This window comes from Ochotona princeps, chromosome 7 (genome assembly GCF_030435755.1).
Source record: "Ochotona princeps isolate mOchPri1 chromosome 7, mOchPri1.hap1, whole genome shotgun sequence".
Taxonomy (NCBI): domain Eukaryota; kingdom Metazoa; phylum Chordata; class Mammalia; order Lagomorpha; family Ochotonidae; genus Ochotona; species Ochotona princeps.
In genome coordinates this window covers 43817265-43844532 of record NC_080838.1, presented here as the reverse complement: position 1 = coordinate 43844532, position 27268 = coordinate 43817265, and positions in this window count along the sequence as shown.

Genomic DNA, 27268 nt, shown 5'->3' with positions numbered 1-27268 from the left:
CCTAGAATACAACGATTAAGGTGTTGTCATGGCTAAATTGTGACAAAGATACCCCTTTTGGTTTAAAGTCTTTTGTGTTCTCAAGTGGAGGAGAGTAGACAGAAAGAAAACTCTTGGCTGCTTCTTATTTGCTTAAAATAAAATAAATAAATAAATAGATAAACAAACAATAGACTAATGATTCCTTCTGTATTTTGGCTCTTTGTTAAACAAATGCAGGTGATTTGCCCATGGAGGATGAAGGTACCTAAGAAGTCCTGCGTACTTTGAGTGCCTATGAAGAAAAATAGGGCACAGGGGGACTGCAAAGGGTTTATTAATAAATATTAAGCTACAGTTACACAGGATAAAGAGGTTCTAGCATTCGGTTTCCCAGTGGGATGATTATAACGATGACACATATTGTTTCTGTTAAAACTTAAATGTATTTTTAATATTTACACTATAAACAAATACTAAGTGTTTGAGGCAACAGATATATTTACATTGATTAGAACATTATACAGTGACTGTATGTCAAATTATCACAAGGAAATCCCCCAAAATATGCTTAATTTTGATCTCAGCATAAAATGCTTAAAAATAATCAAAAACAAAAGAAAGAACGCAAATTACTAAACAAATCTACAGCAGACTTAAAGGCTGACATTGCAGTGCAGATAAGCCAGCTTCTATGATGTCAATATCCAGCTCTCTGCAGAGGCACCTGGGAAGGCAACAAAGACTACCTGGGTACATAGGTCTCTGCCACTCTTGCAGAAAATTAGAATGGAGTTACACTCATCTGGCTTCAGCCTGACCCAGCCCTAACCATTGAGGCCACTTTTTGAATGAACCAACAGATGGATGATCTTTCTCGTTCTCTCTCTGTCTCTCTCTTTCTCATCCTCCTCCCTCCTTCCAACCCTTCTTTTATTTTTCTTCCTCTTCCCCTCTCCCATTGTCTAAAGCTGTGACTTTCTAACTAATATTTTATGTATTAATTTGTTTTTATATATTTTTATCTTTATTTTGCATGATACAGTTCCAAAGGCTCAGGGATTTCCCTTTCCACCCTCCCCAACTACTCCCTCCCAACACACACACTGTTTTCCTCTATAGTATTACAATAGTATAGTCCCTCAATCAGTCTTTTTTTAAAAAATGCAGGGAAAGATAGATATAGTTGTAATGCATATTAAGCAGATGGCAGTACAAATCTTATTCTAAGACTTTTGAAGGCAGGAATGTTTTCTTTAAAAAGTGATATGGAGTGGGATTAAAGGTAAATGTAAGAAATTATTTTTTCTTTAAGATTTATTTATTTTCATTACAAAGTCAGATATACAGAGAGACAGAGAGACAGAGAGGAAGATCTTCCGTCCGATGATTCACTCCCCAAGTGAGCTGCAACAGGCCGGTGCTGTGCCAATTCGAAGCCAGGAGCCAGGAACCTCCTCCAGGTCTCCCACACGGGTGCAGGGTCCCAAAGCATTGGGCTGTCCTCAACTGCTTTCCCAGGCCACAGGCAGGGAGCTGGATGGGAAGTGGAGCAGCCAGGATTAGAACCAGCGCCCATATGGGGTCCCGGGGCGTTCAAGGTGAGGACTTTAGCTGCTAGGCCACGTCGCTGGGCCCAGAAATTATAAATCTTGTACTTCACTAAGAGTGTACCTGACTTACCTTAACATCCAAGATGCTGCAGTGTGTGGGTTAAACCACAACCAGCAGTGCCAGCATCAAACATGGGCACTGGTTTGAGTCCTGCTTATTCAACTTCTAATCCAGCTTCTTGAGTTTCTGCCACTTATATGCAAAAAACTCCTAACTGCTGAATTCCACCAGACACAATTCATTCTCTCTCTCTCTCTCTTTCTCTCTCTCTCTCACTCTCTCATTCTCTCGCTCTCTCTGATTCTCAAATAAATAAAATGAATGTCTCATCAAAGACTCTGCTTACTCCTCACATGGGAAATTGAAACATCAGTGTGCACCCATAGGTTGCCTTAGAATATATTTCAAACCACACTCAGCTTTACACCAACATCATTAAAACATCTAACAGTTTATTTTAACCTCTCTTATGCAGAAGACATATTGGTAACAAAATGTGTAAATTATTCAAAAGAAGAAATAATGTTATTTTTACTATAGAAAAAATTATTTCTGCAAAAGCATGATTAAAATTTACCACTCCTTTACCTATATTACCTATAATTGTGCTTGGCTAGAAATTTTTGCTTATAAACCAGCACACTGTAGGAAAACAGAAACAGCTTATTACACATTTTTATGAAAAATCTATTTCAAGACTTGCAATTAGCTGCTAGTCATTTACTGAATCTATATTCTGGTAGAGAATTAAAAAAACTCAGATTAAACTAAAATTGCTTAAAAGACCCTCACTCCTATTTCAAGTTTAAATTCCCCTACCCTATCTGCTTCCATCATATGATAGGAAAGGCAAATAACAGTTAAACTTAAATTCAAAACTCAATAGATCACAACCGATCTGAGAGCAAAGCACTGGAACTAGTAGGAACTCACAGCAAGGAAATTAAACTTTCTGTATTTGTAGTAAATTATATCAGAAATACATGTAATTTCCTATATAAATGGTGAACAAAACAGTTTCCTCTAAGGGGTTAAACTGCATTTGAACGGAGGCTGCCATTTCTGCCATGCTCAAAAAAGATGACGTGTTGACACACAGGAAAATAATAACTAGTGCATAATGAGAAGCACTAAGAAAAGAGGTTTTAAAGAAACTTGATCAACAGGATGTGGCTGTTTTCTATAAGATGATTCAACAAGCCAAATAAAACAAGAAGGCACCTGTGGCATCCAAATTATCCAACCCCCATAGACACACACACACACACACACACACACACACACACACACACTCACACACATCCAACTTTTTCAACAAGCTTCTCAAACACATTAGCTAGAAGATAATAATCTACACTGAACAAGACCTGGTGTTTACTTTCCCATAAAACAAGCCAGAACTTCTCTAACACAGGGGAAGTCTAAGGACTCTCTAAGTTAAGAATGCCTACATCTAGACAGCTGGCAGAGTCTCCAAATGTTAATCCCATCCCCAAAAAGTGAGCATAGTTGCAGTCCAGTTACATTAGACATGTAAGATGATGAAAATGGCACACATTATGCTTGGATCCAGTCATCCAAAATTAATGGGCTTATTTATATATAGCTTTGCTATTTGAAAGTTATTTGAAAGCAGGCAAGCTTAAAATGTTAGAACATGTCATGTCAAGTAACTTGGAGAATCCCATCACTGATGTTATTTTTACCCTGAACATGCAGTTCACATTTATTATTCCAAATGGGAGATGCATAAGCATCCCCTAGCACATAAGAAATTCCAATCCAAGACTCTTGATTTATAAGAAAGGTGTTATTCCTTTTCTGTAAGCAATACATAAACTCCAGAGAGCCAAATTTCTCCCTAGCACATCATTTCTAACAAGGCTTTTCCCACCACCCTTCCCTCTTAATAAGCGTGGATTTTCTTGAAGGATTTCTATGTTTACCTCAATAAACACATAGGTGATTTGAAAATCTTTGCTACGTTCATCACACAATTCCTAATGGATCACTGGCATTCATAAAGAATTCAGCACTTTTCAAAACAGAAACAAATTTACTTAGTACAAGCACAAATGTAATGTCAGCTTCTTTGTGGGAATATTCTCTGGGAAAACCCATTAAACTAGTCCTGAGATAAAGGGTACATATAGAGACCAATGTTGTGGCTCAATGGGTAAAGCTGCTGCCTGCCACTCAGGCATCCCACTTGAAAGCCAGTTTGAATGCCAGTTACTCGACTTTCCATTCATTTCCCTGCTAATAACCTGGAAAAAGCAGTGGAAGATACACCAAGGACTTAGGCCCATGTCATCCACCCACCCACACTGGAAACCCAAATGAAGCTCTTGACATCTGTTTGCCCCAGCCACTATGGCCATTTGGACAGTGAACCATCAGATGGAAGGTTTCTCTCAGTTTCTCGATAGATAGATAGATAGATAGATAGATAGATAGATAGATAGATAGAGATATAAATATAGATATAGATATCTGTGTCTCAACTCTGACGTTCAAATAAATAAATAAATAACTGGGTTTTTTATTAAAAAGGAGCACATGTAAATGTTCTTTTCTTACAGTATTTTCTTGTTTGAATAAACAAATTCTAATTTCATTCTACTGCCACTAATTATCCTGGGAGGAAAATGATAGCTCAAATATGATTGTCCTTTCTACCCATGTGGAAAACTTAGAATTCCAGGCTCCTGGCTTAGGCCTGGCTACAATTGACCTTTGCAAATATTTTGGAAGTAGACCAGCAGATAGAAGGCCTCTTTCTTTCTCCCATTCTCTTCATTACACCTTTCAAATAAATGAATAAAACTTAACAGAGAGAGAAGAATGGTGATACAAGAAACCTGATACAATGCTTTTAGGTAGGTTAAATCACCAGATATTTTTAAATTATGATGTCATCAGTACTTGTACCTCTGTCTACCTGTCATTTCCTCAAGCCCTGGTTCCTGTTGATTAAATCTGTTTCAGCTATGGTTTCACAATTGTGCATCTCAATGTGAAATAGCCAAAGGGATTCCACTCCCTGATTAACAAGGCTTAATGAATCACCACATTTTCATGCTTTTTCATAGGAAACCAGCATATAATAACAGTAACAAGCCAAGGATTAATTGATTTCTCCTTTTCTGAACATGCTTCTATGCACTTTCATCTATGAATAAGGAAGCCATAATAGCCTATAATTTTCATAAAATAATGGCAGTAGTAATCACATTTCTTGCACAGATCTAGAAATGATACCACGTATGTGAAATCAGCAATGATTGGACTGGTGTTGTGGCACAGCAGGGCTAGCCACCTCTGGGAATATCCACACCCCACATCTGAGTGTTGAGATCAAGTCTTGCCTTTGCTTCATACTCAGCTTCTTACTATCCTGCCTAGAAGGTAGCAGATGATGGAGCAAGGGTTTGAGCCTCTGCCAAATAGAATTCGTGGCTCCAGGCTTTGGCCTGGTCCAGCTCCAGCTGCTACAGGCATTTGGGAAGTGAATCAGCAGAAAGAAGACCTCGCCCCTCCCCTGCCACAACCCCCCACCCCCCGCCACCTCTCTCTCTGTCTTTTGTTTAATATTTCTGTCTTACAGATAAAATTTTTAACAGTGAACATTTTTTAGTCATTGATTACAAAAGAAAACCAGCCATGGAAAAATGGAAACAAATCTCTAAAAGGTAACAGCTTTAACCAATTTATATAACCACTCAAAATTAGCACCAAGTGATAGTAAAACAGGGGCAATTTTACCATCAAAACTGCTGTGTGTTTCCATATATGTACATGTTTATTAATTTAAAAAAATCTGGTTAAATCCTCAGAATTTCTTTGTAATATTTTTCCTGAAAATGATAATTTCCCTTTTCAAAAAATATTGTAAATCATAATTTAAACTCTTTAATATGTGTCACATATGGTCAAAGATTATTAGTATTTAACATGTGAAGCGGTTTAAGAAAGTTACTTAAACACTTTTGCCTGACATTATGACACACAGGCAAATTTCATGTACAAAAGATCAAACAGCATTTCAAAGCATCTCAGTGACATATTGAGAAACAAAGAACTGAGCGTGCATATATTGGATGAGTGTTCAAAAATTCTCTTAAAAATCATGGGTTGGAGGGCTTTGGCTATGGCAGGTTGTCAGAGACAGTGAATTTCCCAACCTCAGATCCTAATGGAATTCTGAATCCATACAGTCTGTTCTACAGCAGATCTGGTGTCTGGTAGGCAAATGCAACCATCCATCATTTTTCACATTTACTTGGTTCTTCTGCTAAAGAAGTTGCAAAAGTATCCTTCTTTAAGGCCTTTGTCACAAGTATTTTTTTCAGGATGTAAAACAGGAATCTGTGACTTTTAAACAAGTACAATACAATTAAAACTCTAGAAATGTTCTATGGTATTTTACAAGCTAACACTCAGCTTCTTAACTGGAGCCTCATGCTAAACATGATAAAATTTTTTGTAAAGCCTAAACTCCAGACCCTTCAAGGCAATGCCACACACTCCATTTTCGTCTCCCCCACTAGAGACTATAAAAAGCCCAACAACAACGCACCCACCCTTTTTCTGTAGTCAGAGGCTGTCTCTACAGGGCAGTGGTGTGCTCATTTTTGGGAGGCGATGAGTGACAACTGTAAGTGGCAATAATCTCTATGGTCTTCCCCCTCAATAAAGAGCTACTTTTCCATTCCCATGTGCAGTTAAGAATCATATTTCCATAATTCCTGATCAAAGTGACAGATGTCGTTGGAAATACTCCTTCTCCCTTGCCTCTGCATCCTACATGGACATAATGCCATATTGAAAACCACAGGAACTCCAGTAGAAAATGGAAAGGCCGGCAAAGGTAGAAAGACGTATTGGAGGCTTAAAAAAAGCATATATTCATAAATGAAAGTGATGCCAGTAATATCCTATCCTCTAGCTTTTGTCTGAAAAAAACATGAGAGTCATGTTTCCTGTTACCTGTAACAAGACTACACTCTCAAATAACTTTGAAATTTTGTTTGCAGTTCAGTGCTATTGGGCAGTCTTTATTGCCCCAAACACAACCAAATTATTTCCAACGCTTTCTGTGCTTTTTTTTTTTGCACACTCACTGTTGGAGTGCATATTCTAACTGATTTGTAAGAAATTTTTGTTTATTAAGGATAATAGACTTCTGTCATACATGTGGAAAATATTTTTCTCTACTAGCTATTCAGCCTTGATCTCACTTGGATTGTATATTCGAAATTATTTAATTTTCATTGTTACGTTTATTATTTCCTAACTTGCTATCTTTTCTCCACTTAACTATGCATATGCTAATTGTTTAATACGCATTAGTTATCTAAACTGGCTGTTAAAATGTGAAGTTTAAATTATCTATAACTAGATCAATCAAAAAGTATTCTCTGACTGCCTATGATATGTAAGACATAGTGCTACAATTCATCTAAACTTGAGCTTTCATTTATTCACTGTATCCATTCTCAAATAATTCCTTGTGCTCTGTATCTATAAAGAAGCACGCATCTCAATCCGAGCTTGATATGCAGGGTGGTTGTTTAGAGGCCTGGAACAAGCTCTTTTGCTGCATTTGATAAAAAGTCTGTCTCACTGCTAGTACTCAACATCATTTAATTATAATTATATGCTATGGGTATTATTTATGTTCTCTGACATTGTTACAACTTCACTATCTGTTTTTGAAGGGTTTGAGATCCTATAATAAAACTGCTTTATGGAAGTCGAGGTACATCATACACAGTTTATCAGTCACTTTTGCCAGGTCATATTAGTAATGTTTTCCGCTAAAATAAGGATGATGTGCTTTAAAATTCTGAATTGTTATCACTGAGGTGCAACACAATAAGATTCATAATTTACTAGAATAAATTACTTATCAAAAACTTTTTTAAATGGATAAAACTATTTTAATTCTAGAACATGGGGGAAAGGTCTTTCCTACAAAAAATTTTAAAATGACAGTTTTTTGTTTATTTTTTTACAAGTAAAATAAATTTTAAGTCATTGTCTCTGCCTAAGAGCATCCCTCTGCTAGAAATTTTGAGTTAATAATTTTTAACCCATTGCAATTAAAATGGCATATAATAATTCTAGGAAAATTAATTTCAAGTTCGTTCATATGACTAGTACTTGAAAGAACAAAGTCGAAAGTCATAAGATAATCAAGTTGGCATCTGTCGCCTATCAAAATGTTCGAAGAATGTAAAAGAGGCATTTGGCACAAGGTTAAGAAACTGCCTGTAGCCGGGTTTGGTCGCGACAAAACCAGTACACATTATGGAATGCCAGGGCGTGGTTGCCTGTACTGGATATGAATGCAGCACCCAACCAGCACACATGAGATCCAGGAAGGAAGGGAGGGGCAGAACTGGCGGGGGGATTAAGGGGCTGGTTCCCTCGCCGGACAGCTACTCCCAATGGAGAGCGTGGGCTGGGATAGAGACAGACTAGACTATGCAAGGCTACAACACCTGTGCGCTGCATGTGGACTAGATCAGGGAAAAGCCAGGCTGGGCTGATTATTCCTGCTGGTGCAAGCATAAATTAGAGTGGGTGAGGGATGTTTGGGCATAGCCGCAGAAGCTGGCACTGGGGACTAATTCTGTCAAGTCAAATCACAGAACCACCTAAAGAGTGCATAAACCGGGACAGAGAGACCAGGGAGGGAAAAAGTGGGTTCCCCCTTCTTGGGTCACTATTCCCGTGGGAGGGCATGAAGACTGGGACGGGGGCTGGGATGGCTAGATAGAGAGGCACTCAACAACACCCGTGAGGGCTGGATGGTTGAGTTGGTTAGATAGAACTAAGCTTTAGTACCCATTGACACGTACAAGAGCCAAATGGGATGGGGGACAGACTGGTCTTCTGCTACACATACTGGCAAACCAGGGTAGGGGGCGGGCCTGGTGGGGGTTATTGTGGGTCGCCCCGACTAGGCTGCAGCTCCCACTGGTTTGTGTGAGGGCCGAGTACGTGCTGGGCAGAACCAGACTGGACTGCAACACCCATTGGTTCCAGTGCAACTCGGGACTGAAAACAGAACCAACCCAGCAATTGCAACCACCAGCTGATCGTGGTGATGGACTGTGCCGGGCCCTGTGCTTGCTAGAGCATACAAGAAACTAGTCTGGGAATACCTCAAAGTTTCTTTGGAGATCTCCCTAATCGAACTGCTGGACTCAGAACTCTAATCAAGAAAAGACAAGACAGAGCAGATCAATCATTCATCTCAGCTATATGTTGGCAGCGATATATGAGGCAAATGGAGACTTCATGATGGACCATATCAATCAGTGGACCACCTCATCGAGCGAAACTGGCAGCGATTCATAACCGGAGAACTATTAACACCACTCGAGCACATATCTCAGAGCATGCCCCACATCCGGGACTCGGGGTGGGCGGGAAACCGGGTGGGGCTTCCCCCTCAATATCCCCCTTTACCTCAGATACAAGATGGAAACAATGTGGACATAATAGTATTACCCACTTCCCTATCCCCCTGAACCTTTTTTTTTTCTTTTCTTTTTCTTTCTATAACTGTAATTAACTATGTAAAGATTGTCAACAACACAATAAAATAGAGTATAAAAAAAAAAAAAAAAAGAAACTGCCTGTAATACCCACAAGCCACCAAAGAATGCCTGGGATAAACTCTCAGCTCTGCTCACAAAGCCAGCCTTCTATGCAAAAACACATCCTAGGAGACAGCAGGTGAGAGCTCAAATATTTGCACTTCGCCACACATGTGGCTGAGCTGTACTGAATTCTAGTATCTTGGTTTCAACTTATTCAGCTCTGGCTGTTGCAGGCATTTGTGAAGTGAACCAATAGATGAAAGATCTTCTTAATCCTTCTCTTTCCCTTTAGAATCAAAATTATATTAAAAAAAAAACTCTAAAGAAAGAGTTTTGATTTTTGGAATTTTTTCTTTAAATCCCTTAGCTTACCAACCTAGGAAATTATTAAGTTAAATATTAAAGCACAGACTCCACAATTGAACTCTGTTCATCCAAACTTTATTTCTTTTTCTTTTTGTTACTTAAATGTGTCTTCATAATCAACTGAAATCACAAAGAAATACCTTTATTAAAAAACTTGCAAAAACTCAGAATCCTTTAGGATGAATAGTCTTTACTTAACTCCACTTTTATCTCATTCCTGGACATTTATCCCATAGAAATGAAAAGTGAGTAACGGCCAAAAAAATGGAAACAACCCAGATGTCCTTCAGTGGTAAATGCACACCACGCAGCTGCACATACATGCAATAAAATATTATATAAAAATACAAAAAAAATCATTGCTGCATACAACAAACTAATCAGTCTGTAGAAAATCACACTGAGCAGAAAGAAGCTATGCCTAGAGAGATACAAACAGTATGATTACATTTGTAAAATATTCTTGAAGTGACGAAATTACAGGGAAACAGAACACCTTAGTGGCTTTCAGGGAATTAGAATGGGGGAAGGGAAGAAGGGGCAGTGAGTATGGTTCAGGCAATACCAGGAAGCCTTGTGGTAATGGAAATACTCTGTATCTTTTTTATTGTCAGTCCCTGGTTGTGCTACACTAAAAGACTTTTTTTTTTAATTATTTATTATTTAACTTCATTAATTACATTGTATTATGTGACACAGTTACATAGATACTTGGGTTCTCCCCACCCCTCCCCAAACCCTCCCACCATGGTGGATTCCTCCACCCTGTTGCATAACCACAGCCCAAGTTCAGTTGAGATTCCCCCCACTGCAAGCGTATACCAAACATAGAGTCCAGCATCTCATCATCCAGTCAAGTTCAACGGCTTCTTAGGTATACCCTCTCTGGTCTGAAGACAGAGCCAGCAGAGCATCATCCCAGTCAATTGAAAGCTCCAACATACCATCAGTAAAAATTTACATCATTGTGGAATCAATTGACATAGTAATGAGTAACCAATATGTTAAAAGTAAATGCGAGTTCCCAGCCACCTTCTGTGACCACCTCACCTATACTTCAATTTTAGTTTATACACAACATATAACATTCAAAACATAACATGTTATACATAACATCATATCATCTTAAATTAAGGCAAACATGTGGTATTTAACCTTTTGGGATTGGCTCATTTCCCTTAGCATTATGGTTTCCAGTTTGGCCCATTTGGCCACAAAGAACTGCATTTTGTTTTTTTTAATAGCTGAGTAGTATTCCATGGAGTAGGTGAACCATAGCTTTCTTATCCAATCCTCTGTTGATGGGCATTTTGGTTGCTTCCATGTTACCCAAATGGCAAATAAACATATGAAAAAATGCTCAAGTTCCCTGGCAATAAGGGAAATCCAAATTAAAACATCAATGAGGTACCACCTAATGCCAGTAAGACTGGCCCACATGAATAAAAGCACCAACAACACTTGTTGGCAAGGTTGCGGGGAAAAGGGATCCCTACTCCACTGCTGGTGGGGCTGCAGGCTGGTACAGCCTCTATGGAAATCAGTATGGAGAATATTCAAACAACTCAAATTCAACATACCGTATGATCCAGCAATAGCACTCCTAGGAATATATCCAGAACAATTGTTTTATGAGAAACCAACATGCACTCCTATGCTCATAGCAGCACTAAAAGACTTTTGTAAAACATTACCACTTGGAGGAAATAGATAAAGGTATAGATAGATAGATACATAGATAGATAGATAGATGATAGATAAATAGATATTTAGGTAGATAGATGGAACTCTCTCTCTATATATATAATTTTATGCAAGTACATATGAATCAACACTTATCTCGAAATCAGAAGTTCAAATTTACTACCAAGCATCTCTATCTCCTTGGATTCAGCCAAATTTGAAGCTAGCATATTCCCTGGACTTGTGACTTATAGGAACAAAAAATAAAAATATTCCCTATGTTTAGATTAATTCAAAAAGTTTAATCAAAGTTTAATTTAGTGTAATTTAAGAAGATCCCTTTCAAACATTAGAATCACATTCAGTATGTAATACTACTAGTTCTGCAAACAATGTAGTAGAGGTTAGCTTTTGCCATGACAAAAACAATTTATTAAGGCACTACTAAGAGTTGTTGCAGAAGTCTGAAGTTTAATATTAACTTCATTCTTCTAACTTTGGTATTCCACTGATTCTCTCGAACAACCAAACTATTTGCAGCGTGTTCTATGCTCTTTCCTTGCACAGTAATTGTTGGGGTATACATTCTGATTTGTAAGAAATTTTTATGTTTTTTTTCATTTTTTATTATATTTTTGACCATCTTTAAGTAGTTAATTAGGGTAAACAGATTCAAGGTCTACAGGAAAATGGTCAGGACTATTAGTTCCATATTGTTTGCTTCATATATCTGAGGTAAAGGGAGATTTTAGGGGAGAAGCCCCACCCAGTCTCCCACCCGCCCCAGGTCCCCGATGTGGGACATGCTCCGAGGGTCTTGCTCAAGTGGTTTTGATAGTACAAGTTATGAACCGCTGCCAATCTTGCCACTCCAAGCACGATGAGGTCTTTGAAGAATCTACTGGTTGACATAGTCCATCATAGAGTCTCCGTTTGCCCAGTTTTGCACTGCCAACACATAGCTGAGGTGGTTGATTGACTTGTTCTGTCCAGTGTCTTTTCATGGTTACAATTCTGAGTCTGGCAGTTTGATTGGGGGGATCACCAATGAAATTTTGTCTGAGGTGTTCCCAGACCAGATTCTTGTGTGTACTAACAAGTACAGGGCCCAGCACAGTCCATTGCCCCGATCAGCTGGCGGCTGCACTTGCTGGGTTGGTTCTTGCGCTTACCTGCCGGGTCTCTGTCCTGCCAGAGGAGTTGCCCAGAACCCCTCCCAATGCCAGATTTCGCACAAACCAGTGGGTCCATGAGACAGCCCTACTCAGTTCACCTCCTGTCCTAGTAGGAACAGTGGCTTTTCCTGACTGGCCTTCAACACAATCTGGTTCTTGCTGTTGGATGTTTCAACCCAGCCACGTCTCGTCCATACTCACATACAGCTTGCACATGGCTCAGTAGGGGTTGAGACCTAGCCTAGTCCATCCCACATTTACCCTGGTCCTCCAGAACACCAGAATGTGTTGGAGTCTGGCCTGGCCTGGTGCGTCTTGTCCCAGTCTACAACTGTGCCAAGGGAGACTACAACCGTATCCCGATTAGAACGCAGCCCCCATTCAAGCCTGTGCACCCCTAGTTGGGAACCTCAACCCAGCTAGAATGTCCCCTTAGCTCCCCAACCAGGCCTGTTCCCAGTCATAGATCATGTGCATGCCAGTGGTTGCTCTGACACAGCTTGGCACAGCCCCTCACCTGTCCCAACCCCTGCCTTAGACACTGAGGCTTACTGTTCTTGGCTCCTGCAGACCAGTAGACGCAAGAGCCTAGCTCAGCATGCCCTGTGTTCCATCCTGGTTTCTAATTTTACTTATGGGCTAAGGTTTGCTCAGTCCTGCCCAGTCCACCCCGTTCCATTACCATTTCACACATGGGCCAGTCATCGGAGCTACTTTGCCCAGCTTGTCTGACCCCCAGGTATAAACCACATGTTCGCCAGTGGGAGCTATGACTCCCCAAGGGAGTTTCCCAAGTTCCTCTACTTGATCCACTCCCAGACCCAGTTCTCATACATGCCATCGGGTTTTAGGCCAGTGTCTGGCATAGTCTGGCCTTCCATTTGGCTTGTATGAGCTGGTGAACATTGCAGCCCAACCCACCCCACACCCTATTCAGGATGCACATTTGGGTGCTGCTGCCTTGACCAGTCCAGACTTTTGACAGTTCCTTAAACTTTGATTAATGGCAGGCTCCTTGGTCACACCTAGCTTAGTCCATCACCACCCCATCTTTTGAACTAACCCATGGGGCTAGAATTTCCACAGGGCTTGGCCCACACATCCCCCACAGAATCTTCCCCCAAATATGGTTCTCTAGCAGGCTAGTTAATGTCGTGGCCCTGTCTAATATGACCCGTCTCCAGACCCACCATCATATCAGGTAATAGGATATGCTCCTGCTAGACAAGCCCCGAGCCTTAGCTTTTGCATGGACTGGTGTTTGGTGGTCAGTATTGTTTAGTGATTACAAGTTCTTCAAAGGAAAAGTTATTCTGTCGTTGGGAGTCTATAGGATTGATTCACACCCCAGAAGTTGAGTTCAACCTGGAGCTACATAAGCTGTGATTCAAAGAACCAAAATCCCAGAGCTCCCCTGCTGGTGGCCAGCAGGCACAGCCTGGCAACAAATGGTGCGCTGGCTGCTGGGGACAGCTCAACACATGCATGCGGTGGCTGGAGTCAGGGATCTGAGCAAGAAGACGCCCCAGCCTGAGACCCACCAGCAGCCAGCAGGCTGCAGGAAGTTTCAGTTCCCAGGCCCAAGGTCGTGCCTCTCCCCATTCCCATCCCCCACCCAATGATGGTGGCGGGTGGGCCCTGTGCCTGCCCGGGCCCCCAAGACTCCCCCCCTCGGTGTATTCACTCCAAAGGGAGCAGCCCCTGGAGCCCAGGCAGGCCTGAGGACAGCTCACCACATACACATGGTGGCTGGAGTCAGGGATCAGAAATTTTTGTTTATATAGGATACTAGGCTTCTGTCAGACATATATGTGGAAAATAATTTTTCTCTACTAACTATTTAGCCTTGATCTCACTTGGATTATATAATCAAAATTTTTAAATTTTCATTGTTACATTTATTGTCTTGGTTTTTACAACTCTTTTTCAACTCTTTTTCACGGTGTACTGACAATGGCCTTTCTACCTCTAATTGTAGCTTAATGTCTGGCTTATTTCTGTTACTTTTATTTCTTTTTAAAAACAATTATAAGTGACATAACAAATATTATGTAATGATTTTTCCTAAACTGTTACATATGAAAAATTTTCCTCACTGATCAAGATAATGTCTGAAATGCTAAAACCCAGTATGTAATTGAATATCTTTCTTCTTGATTATTTCCTACTCACTATTACACTGCTTCATTTTCAACAATTTTATGACACATTTTATCATGTATTCAGGCAATGCACCTTAATATTTTTGTTTCTCAGAATTCTTTCAGCTCTCTTTACCTATATATTCTTCAATTTCAAATTTAGGATTGTTTTGTCATGTTCCTCACTATCTTCACAAGAAAAAAAGAATCTTAATTATTGATACAATACATAAGCAGCAAATTTAAACATAGGCAAGCACTTTTTAAGACAAGTAAGCCTAATTTAGGGACTGATGTTGGTATCCCATATGGACACTCTTTTTTAAATCCCAGCTACTTGAATTCCCATCCAGTTCCCTGTTAATGCAAATGGGAAAGCAGCCTAAGATGGCCCAAGTACCTGAGTTCCTGCCACTGATTTGGGAGACTCGGATATTGTTCTGAGCTTTGACCTGCCCAGTCCTAGCTGTTGCTGTCATTTGGAGAGTGAATCAATGAATTGAAAATCTCTGTCTCTTTCCTTCATCCCTCCCTATTTCTCTCTGCCACTCTCCTTTTCTCCTTCTCTCTGTAACGTTTTCAAATAAATAAGTGAATCTTTTCTTGTAGAAAAAAAAAAAAGAAAAAGCCCATTTTTCTACATTGTTTTACTATACTAAAGTAAATATTTTTATGTTCAAATATTACATTTATGCCATGCAGAACACTCCAATTTTATTCAACTAATACCTGATTACTTCCTGTTAAGATTGTTTCTGGATATTGACTATTGTACAGATATAAATGCAAATGAAATAATCTTCCTTTGTATTTTTGGTATAAGAACATAATATGCATATCAAAAAATTACTGAATTTATTTCTTTTTTATAACCATTTTCCTTAATAAATATCCCTACTTAAAATCCTTACATAAAATTTTTTGACCTGTTAAATATACTTTTTTTCAATATATTCAAAATTCAATTGATTTAAAAAAATTCAGGAACCAAGTAAGTAATCAGGTTCTCACTCAAATGGGGACATGTGTTCTCCTAGAATTTAAATATTAGCAAAAGCAAGGAATTCAGTGGCTTTATAAATCACTCCTGTTTTCACAGTTCTCTGTTGTACAGTTTCATTTATCCAATAAGAGCATGTACTTCTTTTACAAGGCTTGTTCCAAGCAAACACATTTTTGTTGTTCCTAGTGATTCTCTAAAATCAAATATTATAATTTAAAAATCATAAAAGGAAAAGCATCTCATTTGATAAGTTACAGTTTCTTCCAGCAGGTTCATAGCCTGTGATTAACAGCGCACATAAACTTGGCTCTGTGATTTTGTGTTTAGATAATGATTGAAATCCATTAAATCAACCTTTTATGATTAATGTCCTGTCAGTTGAATATCCAGCAGATTCTTTTTATAGGAGTTTGATTTGATCTGCAATGTCTTGGAACATGTTTTTCCAGCTATTTGGCTTTAAGCTAATGCTAATTACTAGGCATTAGCTCACAATTTCTGTAGCATTCAGAGACATTACAATCCTGTCTCCCCTGAAAACTTTCCATGGAGACGAACCAATGGATTTTCTAGAGCATTCCCTGCATACAGCTCAAGTGACTGGTTTGATCTGTTTATTTTCATTTACTTCCTAAACAGAATAACACAGAGAGATCATCAGTCTGCTGGTTCACTCTCCAAATGGCCAAAAATATCCAGAGTTAAGCCACGTTGAATCCAAGATCCCAGACATCCAGACATCCATCTGGCATGGAACCTGGTACTTGAACCACCATCTGCTGCCTTCTCAAAATGCATCAGCAGCAAACAGCAGAGCCAGGACCAGAACTATCACTGCAATATGGGACAGGCATATCGCACCTGAGCTGTAGCCTGACCTACTTCACCACAACACCCATTATGCTTTTGTGGTAAACTTTCATTTCCTCCTATCTTGTCTCCCCATACCACTAACATATCCTTGAGAAGAGAAAGAATTACTGCTAGAAATATGACCAAATATCAAGCTAGTTTAACTGCTTTGAGTATATTTTCCCAGGGTAAATATTTTCATTTATTGACACTTATATTCTCCTAAAACACATACTTCATTGTCCAACAAATGAAAATCCATATTAGTTATACAACTGAACATTTGAGTATCTCTTAAATAATGTCCATCTAAGTGAGACAATAGTTTCTTTGTGTTTAAGTTGTCAATTCAACAGTAAAAACTCATTGTTAATCAATCAATAAAGTTGAAATTTTTTGTAGTTTTGAGAATTATAAAAATTTAACCAGGCTTTGCTTCATTTTTTTTTCATACAATCCTAAACTCAATATGCCTCTCGATCTAAATCATTTTTTTTTTCAAAATCTCTCCTGGTTTTGAGTTCTTCCACATCTTCTGCAAGGTCTTACCTGTTCTGAACACCACCCACAAAACAGACACATATATATTTCTCTCTATGCCTCGGTGAAGGATATGGCCATTTTGGGTCATTGGTCTACATAGATATTAAATCATTAAACCTCAAAATATAGTAAGTGTTCTGGGTTTTCCTTGGTCCTGTATCTGTCCATTCAGCAGCCAGTCATCATAGTGCCAATGATAATAATGATATTTTCTTATCTTCTATATTCCACATGCCCTGGCACTTGGGGTCTTAAAGATCTCTGGTGTGACAGAAATTCTGTGAGACAGCAAAGGGCTTATCTGAGAGCACAGTTCTCATGCATAAATCAGACTATCCAACTCTGTAGCTCCCACCTCCTTATCTTAACTCACACACCCAGCCAGTAAGTATCTTGCCCTAAATCCTCTTAGTTACTAGGCAATTAAAGATCAGCTTTGGAGATTGACATCATGTGATTTGAATTTTATGCACAGCCTTTGACGATACTCCTCCGGAATAGTAGGTTGTTTCTTTTTTTCCTACTTGCTCTGTGTTGATGTCTTTAGCTAATGGAGTGTTAAGCTTGTGATTATGAAGTGAAATGAAAATGTGTCATTATGGGCCCTACATGATGGCTTAATTGGCTAACCCTCCTCTGCCAGCACTGATATTCCGTATGGGTGCTGCTTTGTTTCCCACCTGCTCCACTTCTGATCTAGCTCCTTGCTTATGGCCTGGGAAAAAAGCAAAGGTTAGCCCAAAGTCTTGAGACCCTGCTCCCACATAGGAGACCCAGAAGAAGCTCCTGGCTCCTGGATTGGGACCAGCTCAGCTCCGGCTGTTATGACCACTTGGGGAGTGAAACAATAGATGGACAATCTTTCTCTCTGTCTCTCCTTTTCTCTGTAAATCTCTTTACAACAAAAACAAATGAATCTTAAAAGGAAAAAACGAGGAAAAGGAAAGGAAAAGAAAAAGAAGAGAAAGGAAAGGAAAATAAGAGAAAAGAAAAAAAAAGCCATTGTAAAAATCGGAAGGAAAAATGAGGAAGGAGGGAGTTTTGTGCAGAATACAGGCAGGAGGGTGGGTAGAGTAGAAAGAGTTGCTATGTTCCTAAATCTGTATTACGAAACACATGAAATGTGTTCACTTTCTATGCAGTTTTTTTTTTTAAATTACCTTTGTAGCCCAAAGCCTGTGAGAATGATTCAAACCAGTCAATCCTAAACTGTTAATCTGCAAATTCCCCTCTTCTTCCTCAAAATCCCATAAAAAGGCTTTGGCCTTAACCATCCCCTCTGCCATTTTTCTGCATACTGGCTTGGTGCTTTCCATTTTGGCCCTGAATGGCAAGTGGCAACTCCTTCTCTAGGTCCTGATATTACTATTACACACTTCTTTTCCAAGCTTCATTCCTTTAAAATTTATTTATTTTTATTTGAAAGGAAGATTTTTACAGAGAGAAAGATAGATCTTCTATTCACTGATTCACTCCCTAATTGGCTGCAGTAGCCAGAGATGAGCCAGTCCAAAGCCAGAAGCCAGGAGTTTCTTCCAGGTCTCCCACTTGGGCAGAGAATCCAAGGACTTGAGCCATCCTTCATTGCTTTCCCAGGCTATATGCAGGGAGCTGGATCAGAAGTGGAGCAACCAGGATGCAAACTAGCACCCCTATGGAATGCTTACACCACAGGTGAAGGGTTAGGATAATTATACCACTGCAGCAGCCCCCGAAGCTTCACTCTTGCCTATTCCTGTGACAACATTGATTTTATCTCATCATAGCCAACATGGACACTCTTGAAACTGCGGGTACAAGGCTAATATTCTTGTGTAAAAGTTAAGCCTTTGCCTGCAATAACAGCTTCCCATATGGCCACCAGTTAAGCTCTATCTTCTTTGTTTTTGATCCAGCTCCTTGCTCATGTGCCTGGGAAAGTAGCAGAAGATGGCCCAGGACATTGGGTGCCTGTACCCAAAGGCAGACCTGAGTGAAGCCTGTGACTTCAACCTGGCCCAGCCTCAGCCATTGTGAGCACCTGAGAAATAAACCAGAAAATGGGAAGATCTCTTGCTTTCTCTCTCTTGCTTGACACCTCTCTCTCTTTCTGTATAACACTGCCTTTCAAATAAAAGCCTGTTTTTAAATGCAGTTACTATTTCTACCATTATTTTAGAAAGAATGAGACTGAGGCACAACGTTAAATCACTAGCCAAAGAAAACACAACAAGTCAAGACGCTAAGCCAGGCAAATTCCAGTGGACAGTAAAAGCTCCCTGCGCCCCTGGCTGCCTTTGCTGCACCCAGAATAGTGCCTGACTTTGTAGATGTTCTTAGCATGGAATTCATCTACAACAAGGACAATTGTATATTCTCACCATATTCTCAATGGACGATAGCCATGGATTTGCAGACATGAATCAGCAAGTCTGCTCTGCTTTGCTGTCACCAGTTTAAGTTTTATTTTAAATTTTACCTATGCTTTTTCATGACTAGTTTTTGTATTTCTAAACATCTTTTAATACCAGTATTTTGCTGGTGTTCTGGTCAGAAACATCTTCAACATTCTTGTGGAGCACCACATATCTAGTCCCATTGTTCCTTAGATATTTAGAGGAAAGAAGAGATACTAAAGGAAATGTAGTCACAAAAAACAAACAAAAAAAAAACACAGTGCATTGGAAGATGAGAATTATTCCTTTCCCCTAGGCTGCACCATGTTAAAGTCACTTGAATTCATTAGGGTTTCCAGCGCCACAGGAATCAGAACTCCCAGGGTATCTGCTATGCCCAAACACGGTAATCAGCATGATCTGACATATAATCAAATATTACAGTCCCACACTTTGATAAAGTAGGAATCAAAGCAAAAGTTACCAACAGTCTATTAGATTGGTCCCTAGAGGAACAGAGCTCAGTGCGCTCTCCAACAACCTTCTGACTCCACAGCTGATCTCATCGTCACACATTTGTTTTCAAGGATCCTTTGGCAGAATATCAGAATATTTGTACAGAATTCTTAGGCAAGAATTTGTGTGTTTGCCCTAGATTGAGATCATGAGTGAGGAGAAAGGGAATCCTCACTAATTAATGTACAATTGTTTGTAACACCAGTTCTGTCTTTTATATATTTAAGGTTTAGTGTTGATAAGAAAAAGTATATTTGTAATACACACAAACAGAAAGATAAGAAAGTCTGTCAGGGAAATCTGTCAATGCCCTGTTCTCATGTTTGCAAGAAGGGACTTCAGGAATAACACGTCTTCCAGCTTCCGCACATTCCCTCTGTATTTTCCAAAGGAAAAGGAGGCGATTCAGCCGGCTGGACAGATTAAAGCAGGGGGCTGTATAACTGCCTTGCCATACTTGCCCTTGCAAATCTGCAGAGAATAGAGGGACTTCATTAGGGCCACAAAGGACCATTCCGGCTCTCATGAAGACTATCCTGCAGAGCCCAAGGAAGGTGTACTAACACAAGTACTTACGAAACTTCTAGTTCATACCATGCCTCTCCAGGACACTAGCCACAGGTATGCATACAGGCTTCTCTCAAAGCCACTGGCCTTCTCCAGCAAAACCTAAAGTTCACATGCTAAAGAAACAAGGGTTAGGCCCAGAATCCCTTCTCAGAATGATCTCTCCACTCTCCTGAATGCCCCAGTTCCACAGAGCTAGGGCAGCAATTCTGAGTGTAGCTTCTTTACATCATTCCGATGGATCAACCCAAAGTCTGGTTATTAGAAAACACACTCAATTTTTCCTCTATGAAAGAAAGCACCTAGGTCACATACCCAAATCCAGTCCAAATAGTAGACATTTGATCCTAACCCAGCTGATTCTGCCAGTTTCTCAATTAGCTTTGAAACTCAAAGAAATTGCAGAGTACCAACACTCTACCTCTTTAAGCCTGGACAAAATCCTTTCAAAGGTTATCTCAAAAACCATAAAATACTGCTTTGTTGTACTAGAAAAAAAAATTGAAAGAAAAAAAAACCTTAAATTTCATTCTGTCTCCCTTTGCCCAAAGTTTATTACATGATAATAGCAGGTAGAATTACGTATCCTCAACCTACCTGAATTTCACTTCATTGTTGTACTCACAGAATTTTAGAACGAAAAGTAGATGTTTGGATTTCTGAGTATGTATCTTGCACAAGATTAAAGTCCGCACTGCACAGAGCCAAAATTGGAGCCCAAACCTTTCCATTCCCAGTTGCCATCTCTTTCCATTGAAGTAGACTTAGTCTTACTGCTTTTGTGCTGACCTGATTGCGTTTGCGTCCTCATTTATTTTAAACATATACAGGTACTTTAAAAAGTTATTATGGGGCCCGGCGGCATGGCCTAGCAGCTAAAGTCCTCGCCTTGAACGTGGCAGGATCCCATATGGGTGCCGGTTCTAATCCCGGCTGCTCCACTTCCCATCCAGCTCCCTGCTTGTGGCCTGGGAAAGCAGTCGAGGACGGCCCAATGCATTGGGACCCTGCACCCGCGTGGGAGACCTGGAAGAGGTTCCTGGTTCCCGGCTTCGGATCGGCACAGCGCCAGCCGTTATGGTCACTTGGGGAGTGAATCATCGGACGGAAGATCTTCCTTCTGACTCTCCTCCTCTCTGTATATCTGACTTTCCAATAAAAATAAATAAATCTTAAAAGAAAAAGTTATTATGGGCTCTGCATGATGGCCTAGTGGCTAAAGTCCTCACCTCACACACTCTGGGATCCCATGTGGATCCAGGTTCTAATCCTGGCAGCCCCGCTTCTCATCCAGCTCCCTGTTTTTGGCCTAGGAAAGCAGTTGAGGATGGCCCAAAGCCTTGGGACCCTGCACCCGCATGGGAGACCTGGAAGAAGTTCCTGACTCCTGGCTTTGGATGGGTACAGCTCTGGCCATTGCGATCACTTGGGGTGTGAATCATTGGACAGAACATCTTCCTCTCCATCTCTCCTCCTCTCTATATATATCTGACTTTGCAATAAAAATAAATAAATCTTCTTTTAAAAATTAAGGTAAATAAGTTTGGTACAAAACTGTAGAGATCCTTGCATAATGCATATTTTTCATGAACTTAAAAATTGTGCCTATTTTCTGGGTAAATATCTCTATCTACTTAAACCTTTAATGTTTCAGGATTGATGCTGTGACATAGCACACTAACCTGCTGCCTGCTATACTGGAATCCCATATGGGCTCTGGTTTGAGTTCCAGCTGTTCTGCTTTCAGTCCAAGTCCCAACTATCACATGTGGGAAAGCAGTAGAAGATAGTCCAAATATTCTGCTCTGTGCACTCAGGTAAAAGATCCAGACAAAGTTCAAGACCCTTTGGCCTGGACTAACCCTCAACTGTTTTGGCCATTGGGAAGGTAGTCAATGCATGGAAGGTCTTTCACTCCTTCTGCAACACTGTCAAATAACCAAACTGGAGGAAAAAAATGGGCCTGAACTGTGACATTGCTGGCCAAGCTGCTACTTCCTGCTAATGAGCTGGGGAAACAATTGAAGATGACTCAAATGCTTCAACCACTGCCACCCACATGGAGTACAGATGGTACTCCTGGCTCTTGGTATGAGTATGACCCAGCTCTGGGTGTAGCAGCCCCTGGACAATGAACCAGCAGATGGAAACCTCCTCCCTCTCCCCCATCTCTCTCTGTAACACTGACTTTAAATAAATTAATCTTTTGTTTAAAAAGTTAACATTTCTTTATGGCAAAAAACATTCAAAATTCTATCACACTACAATTTTTTTTTTTTTTTGCAGAGAATTACATACCATATTGACCTCATCTGTAGTTACACTTTCGCGCAAAAGGATCTCAGAACTTCTTTTAATTTAGTACCTATCAGTCAATCTTTAGTCACCTTTCCTATTCCAGCTCCTCGCCCACCTCCCGGTGACTACCATGACACTTTTACCTTTTATTTCGTAACTCTTTTCAATATGATTCATATGCATGAATTTTTTTTTAATTTCACTGACATGAATCTGTCTTTTAATTCCATTTCACACGTACTTTTTGAAGTGCCCTGATCTGAAAGATGTTTTGTTCCAGAAGTAGATATTGTGAGAAACCAACATGTATAAATGACTAAAGCAAACTTAAACCATACAAAAAGATTAGATCTCCTTTTTTTTTATTGATGAGGCAACTAAAGGCCACAGGCAAGGCACGTCAGCGGGCCTATTCTGCTGGATTGCAGTCTTCATGTTTTCCTATACATCCAGCTCCACTCTGATCACTGTAAACCAGAGCTGACTGGCCAGCATCATGGAAAATTCTTGATATTTAGGTTTTGGTATTAAAGGATAACTCATAACCCACTGTGTCACGTTACTCACTACAGGTATTTCTGTGGAACAATTTTGTTTCTTCCTAAAGCACATCAGGTACCTTTTTGGTAATGATTCCCCGCCTAGCACAATTATGAAACATTACACTATACTATATAAAAGTTTACAAATTTTACACATTAATCCAAGATTTTAAAAACCTATAAATTTTTTAAAGGAAATGTTCCCCTGGGCCCGGCATGAAAGTCTAGTGGCTAAATCCTCACCTTGCACATGTTGAGATCCCGTATTGATGGCAGTTCGTGTCCCGGCTGCTCCACTTCCCATCCAGCTCCCTACTTGTGGCCTGGGAAAGCAGTCTAGGATGGCCCAAAGCCTTAGAACCCTGCACCCGTGTGGGAGACACAGAAGAAGTTCCTGAATCCTGCCTTCAGATCGGCATAGCATCGGCCATTGCACTTACCTGGGGAGTGAATCATCGGACGGAAGATCTTCCTCTCTGTCTCTCCTCTTCTCTGTATATCTGACTTTCCAATTTAAAAAAAAAGAAACGTGCCTTGACAAAGAAGAGCAGGACAGACTGTGTCTGGAATCTTGAGTTCACAGATCTCTAGAACAGAGACAAAGGTCAAACTCTGTGAGAAATAAATCTATGAGTGGGCAAAAGTCCAAGACCAAGGTCAAGGCCTGTGGGCCAGAGTCCACAATTGGGCCATGTTCCAAGGCCACAGGACTGTAAGCTTTTAGTATATTCTAGAGACATTCACATACTGATTTCTGTACTTGGATCACACTGTTAATTTCTGATCATCAAGCATTAGCTGTCAACATTTGAGCCACATCAACTCCTAAAATTTGACTTCTTCAGCAGTTAAATAAAAGATTGAGGCAGAAAGCTTTCTAGATCGACCTTCCTCAGAGAAGAAGGTTTCCCTTTGACTGTCTGCTTTTATAGTATTTATCTTGTACCTGTATCATTTCTTATTTTCCCAATTGTAGGTTGCCATCTCTCCAACACTGATTATGTTTTGCTGGTTGTGGTATTTTCTTCCATTAGTTTATGATAAACATCAATTCACATTTAGTTAATTTTTACATATGTAGTCTGAGTTGAGGGGTCTAATGGTCCTCTTTGGCATATAGAAATTCAGTAACCCAATATAATTATTGATGAAACTGTTCCTTTCCTATTGTGTGCTTTTGACAGCTTTGTCAAAAACCAATTGAAAAAAAAGAAGTCATCGTTTTAATCTTGAACTTTCTATTCTGTTTAATTGGTCTGTTTTTACTTTCAGGCCAACATTATGCTGTTTTGATTACTATAGCTTTGTAATACAAGCTGAAGATATATAATGTAGATCCAAATTTATCCTTTTTGCTCTCCAAATATTTTTGTTAAAATTATTTTTAAATGTAACACATGATACAGAAAGAGAAGATATTTCTTTTTCAACAAGAAGGTTAGACTATGTTTCTTGTTCTTGAAATAAACCCTTTTGAGTCATGTTCTTTGGGAATCAATGTGGAGTCTGAGCATCAGGCAGGAATAGCCTTATGGTAAAGAAGTCTGCTATAACCAACCATTTGAGAGTTTTGTAATCCTGCAAGTTCTAGAAAATAAACAATTATCATAAAGAATCTCATCTCAAGATTCAAAATTGGGAAATAATTCACAGTCACATTTTAAAATTCACAGCATATTTCTAGCCTATTCAGAAGAATGGCCAGATGCGCAAGAAGAATGACCACTCGGTGTAACCTTACACTAAATGCCAATTTCATGGCTAGTGCCTTGATTTAGCAGGTTAAGCCTATGCCTACCAACATCCCATAGGGGCTCTGGTTCAAATCAGCTGCTCCACTTGTGATCAGTTCTTGCTAATGTATCCGGAAAAGCAGTAAAAGATGGCCCACGTCCTTAGGCCCCTCATTCACGCGGGAGACCCAGAGAAAGTTCAAGGCTCTTGGCTTCAGACCCATCCAGCTCTGACCATTTCAGCCATTTGGAGAGTGAACAAACACAGAGGAAATTTTCTCTCCCTCTCTTTTCCTCTCTCTTCCTCTAATTCTCCTTGTCTCTCTGAAATTTTGTCTTTTAATTAAAATATATGTGTTTTTTAAAACAAATAAGCAATAAGCAAAACACTAAATTTCCTCTGAGAAGGAAATAGAGGGATGCAAATGTTTCCTTGCCAAACACACAAATGTAGTATGTAATCTCACTGAGTGTTTTCAGCTTTGTGGAACACTCCTGAAACATGGAGTCTACCAGCACTGTCTGGAAATGGAACAGTCAGAATCATATTGTAGCTTTTAAACCAGAACCATGCAGCAAGAGGTATAGTTTCACATCCTAAAATAAAAACACAAAAGCCTCTGGAAGCAGCAGACTAATTTCTTCTGTCAGATTTCTTCGAATCCCACCTTAAAACGTCCAATTGACTGTGTTTAGATTTTCTTAAATCCAGACTGTGAATTGCTGTTATTCATTAACTAATGTCCAAAGTCTGTGTTTTGGTAAACAACCCATCTTTATCATTTAAATCTCATTACTTCCTTCTTGTCCCAACTTCTCAAAATATCAACCATTTTTTTTTATTCAAACCAGGAACTGACAAATCTAACTATTTGCTCCAACCTCAATATTCAGAATGTCATAAGTAGTTGGAGTAAACCTAATTGTCTGTCTCTTAAATGAAAAATTTTTCAAACTTGGTGCACTAGTTAACCAGCAATGCTTTTTTTTTAAAGTTGAACTAATTTCATAAATATAAACTTGTATCCCCAGCTATAAACAACTGCCTAGGTAGCCTTATACGTAGGAAAGTATTACAGTGAACCAGCAAAGCTTTTATAGAAGGAAGTACTAGGGAATAGTTTTACCAAACTTAAAAAGAAAAAGTAAGCCTTCACCATCCTTAAGCTGCTAGAAACTTGGCAAGTTCTAGTTCCACCCTTTCATGTTACTGATGACAAAGCTAAGTTGCACAACACCCAGCTTGTGAGTAGCAGAGCTGAAGCAAGAGGTTGACATCTAATGCCCACATCAGTTTATATGCAGGCATGCCTTAATTTCAGTTGAATTTCCTTTTCCTGTCTGATAACAAGTTGCCTAATTTTATAAGAAAGCACTAAGTTCTTAGTAAAAACTGGTTTCAGGATTTACTGATTTAACTCCAGGAGAACAAGAAGGAAGTTTGAAAGATCACTGGAATAATGCACAGCCAGGCACAGGGGATGTGGGAGTGCAGGAGAAGCCTGAGGGGGAAAAGGACAAGGCAAAAATAATAAACATCTGATGATTTCACCCTGGGAAAAGCCTGTATTTGTGGAGTAGGAGGTGGATAAAAAACATTAATTGCCACCTTGGGTTTCTTCCTCCAAGTACTGTAGAACTAGTCTTTCCAGTTTAAAGAAAGGGATCAGACAAGCTACAACTGCCAATGGTATGTTTTCTTGACTTCTATATCTGTTTGTCCCTCACTCCCTCCCTACACCACACTGGTGTCTAGTCCCTAGATATAGATCATACAAGATAACAACAAAAAAGTAAGATGTGGTGTTGTCATCAGGAGATAGAAGAGCTGGCAGGTACACAAACACTAGTGTTTCTCAGTCACTGAGGCGTCTTCTTCCAGCACACACACCTGTCTAATCTATAGGAGGGCACTGCTTTCCTGGATAGCACTGAGAGTATCCTGGCTACTCCGTTGGTCATCCCCTCCAACATGGATTCTAGATTGCCTTCTCTTGTGATTGTTCAAAAAATAGTCCACAGATAGCTCCATTAGCCTCTACATTCACCATTAAATGAAACCCTGTGTTCATGTAATCACTACTTGCTCAAATGCAGTGTATATCTCTACTTCCAAATCAAAGACGGATTTCCAAGGAACCTGTTAAATGGAGAGTCCAGGATGCTGAACTCTCCGCTATTGTCCATACCTACAGTGTCAAAATATGCATAAATAGCAGAATGATGGATTAAAGACTATTTATGAAAGACTACACTTCTCTTTACTGT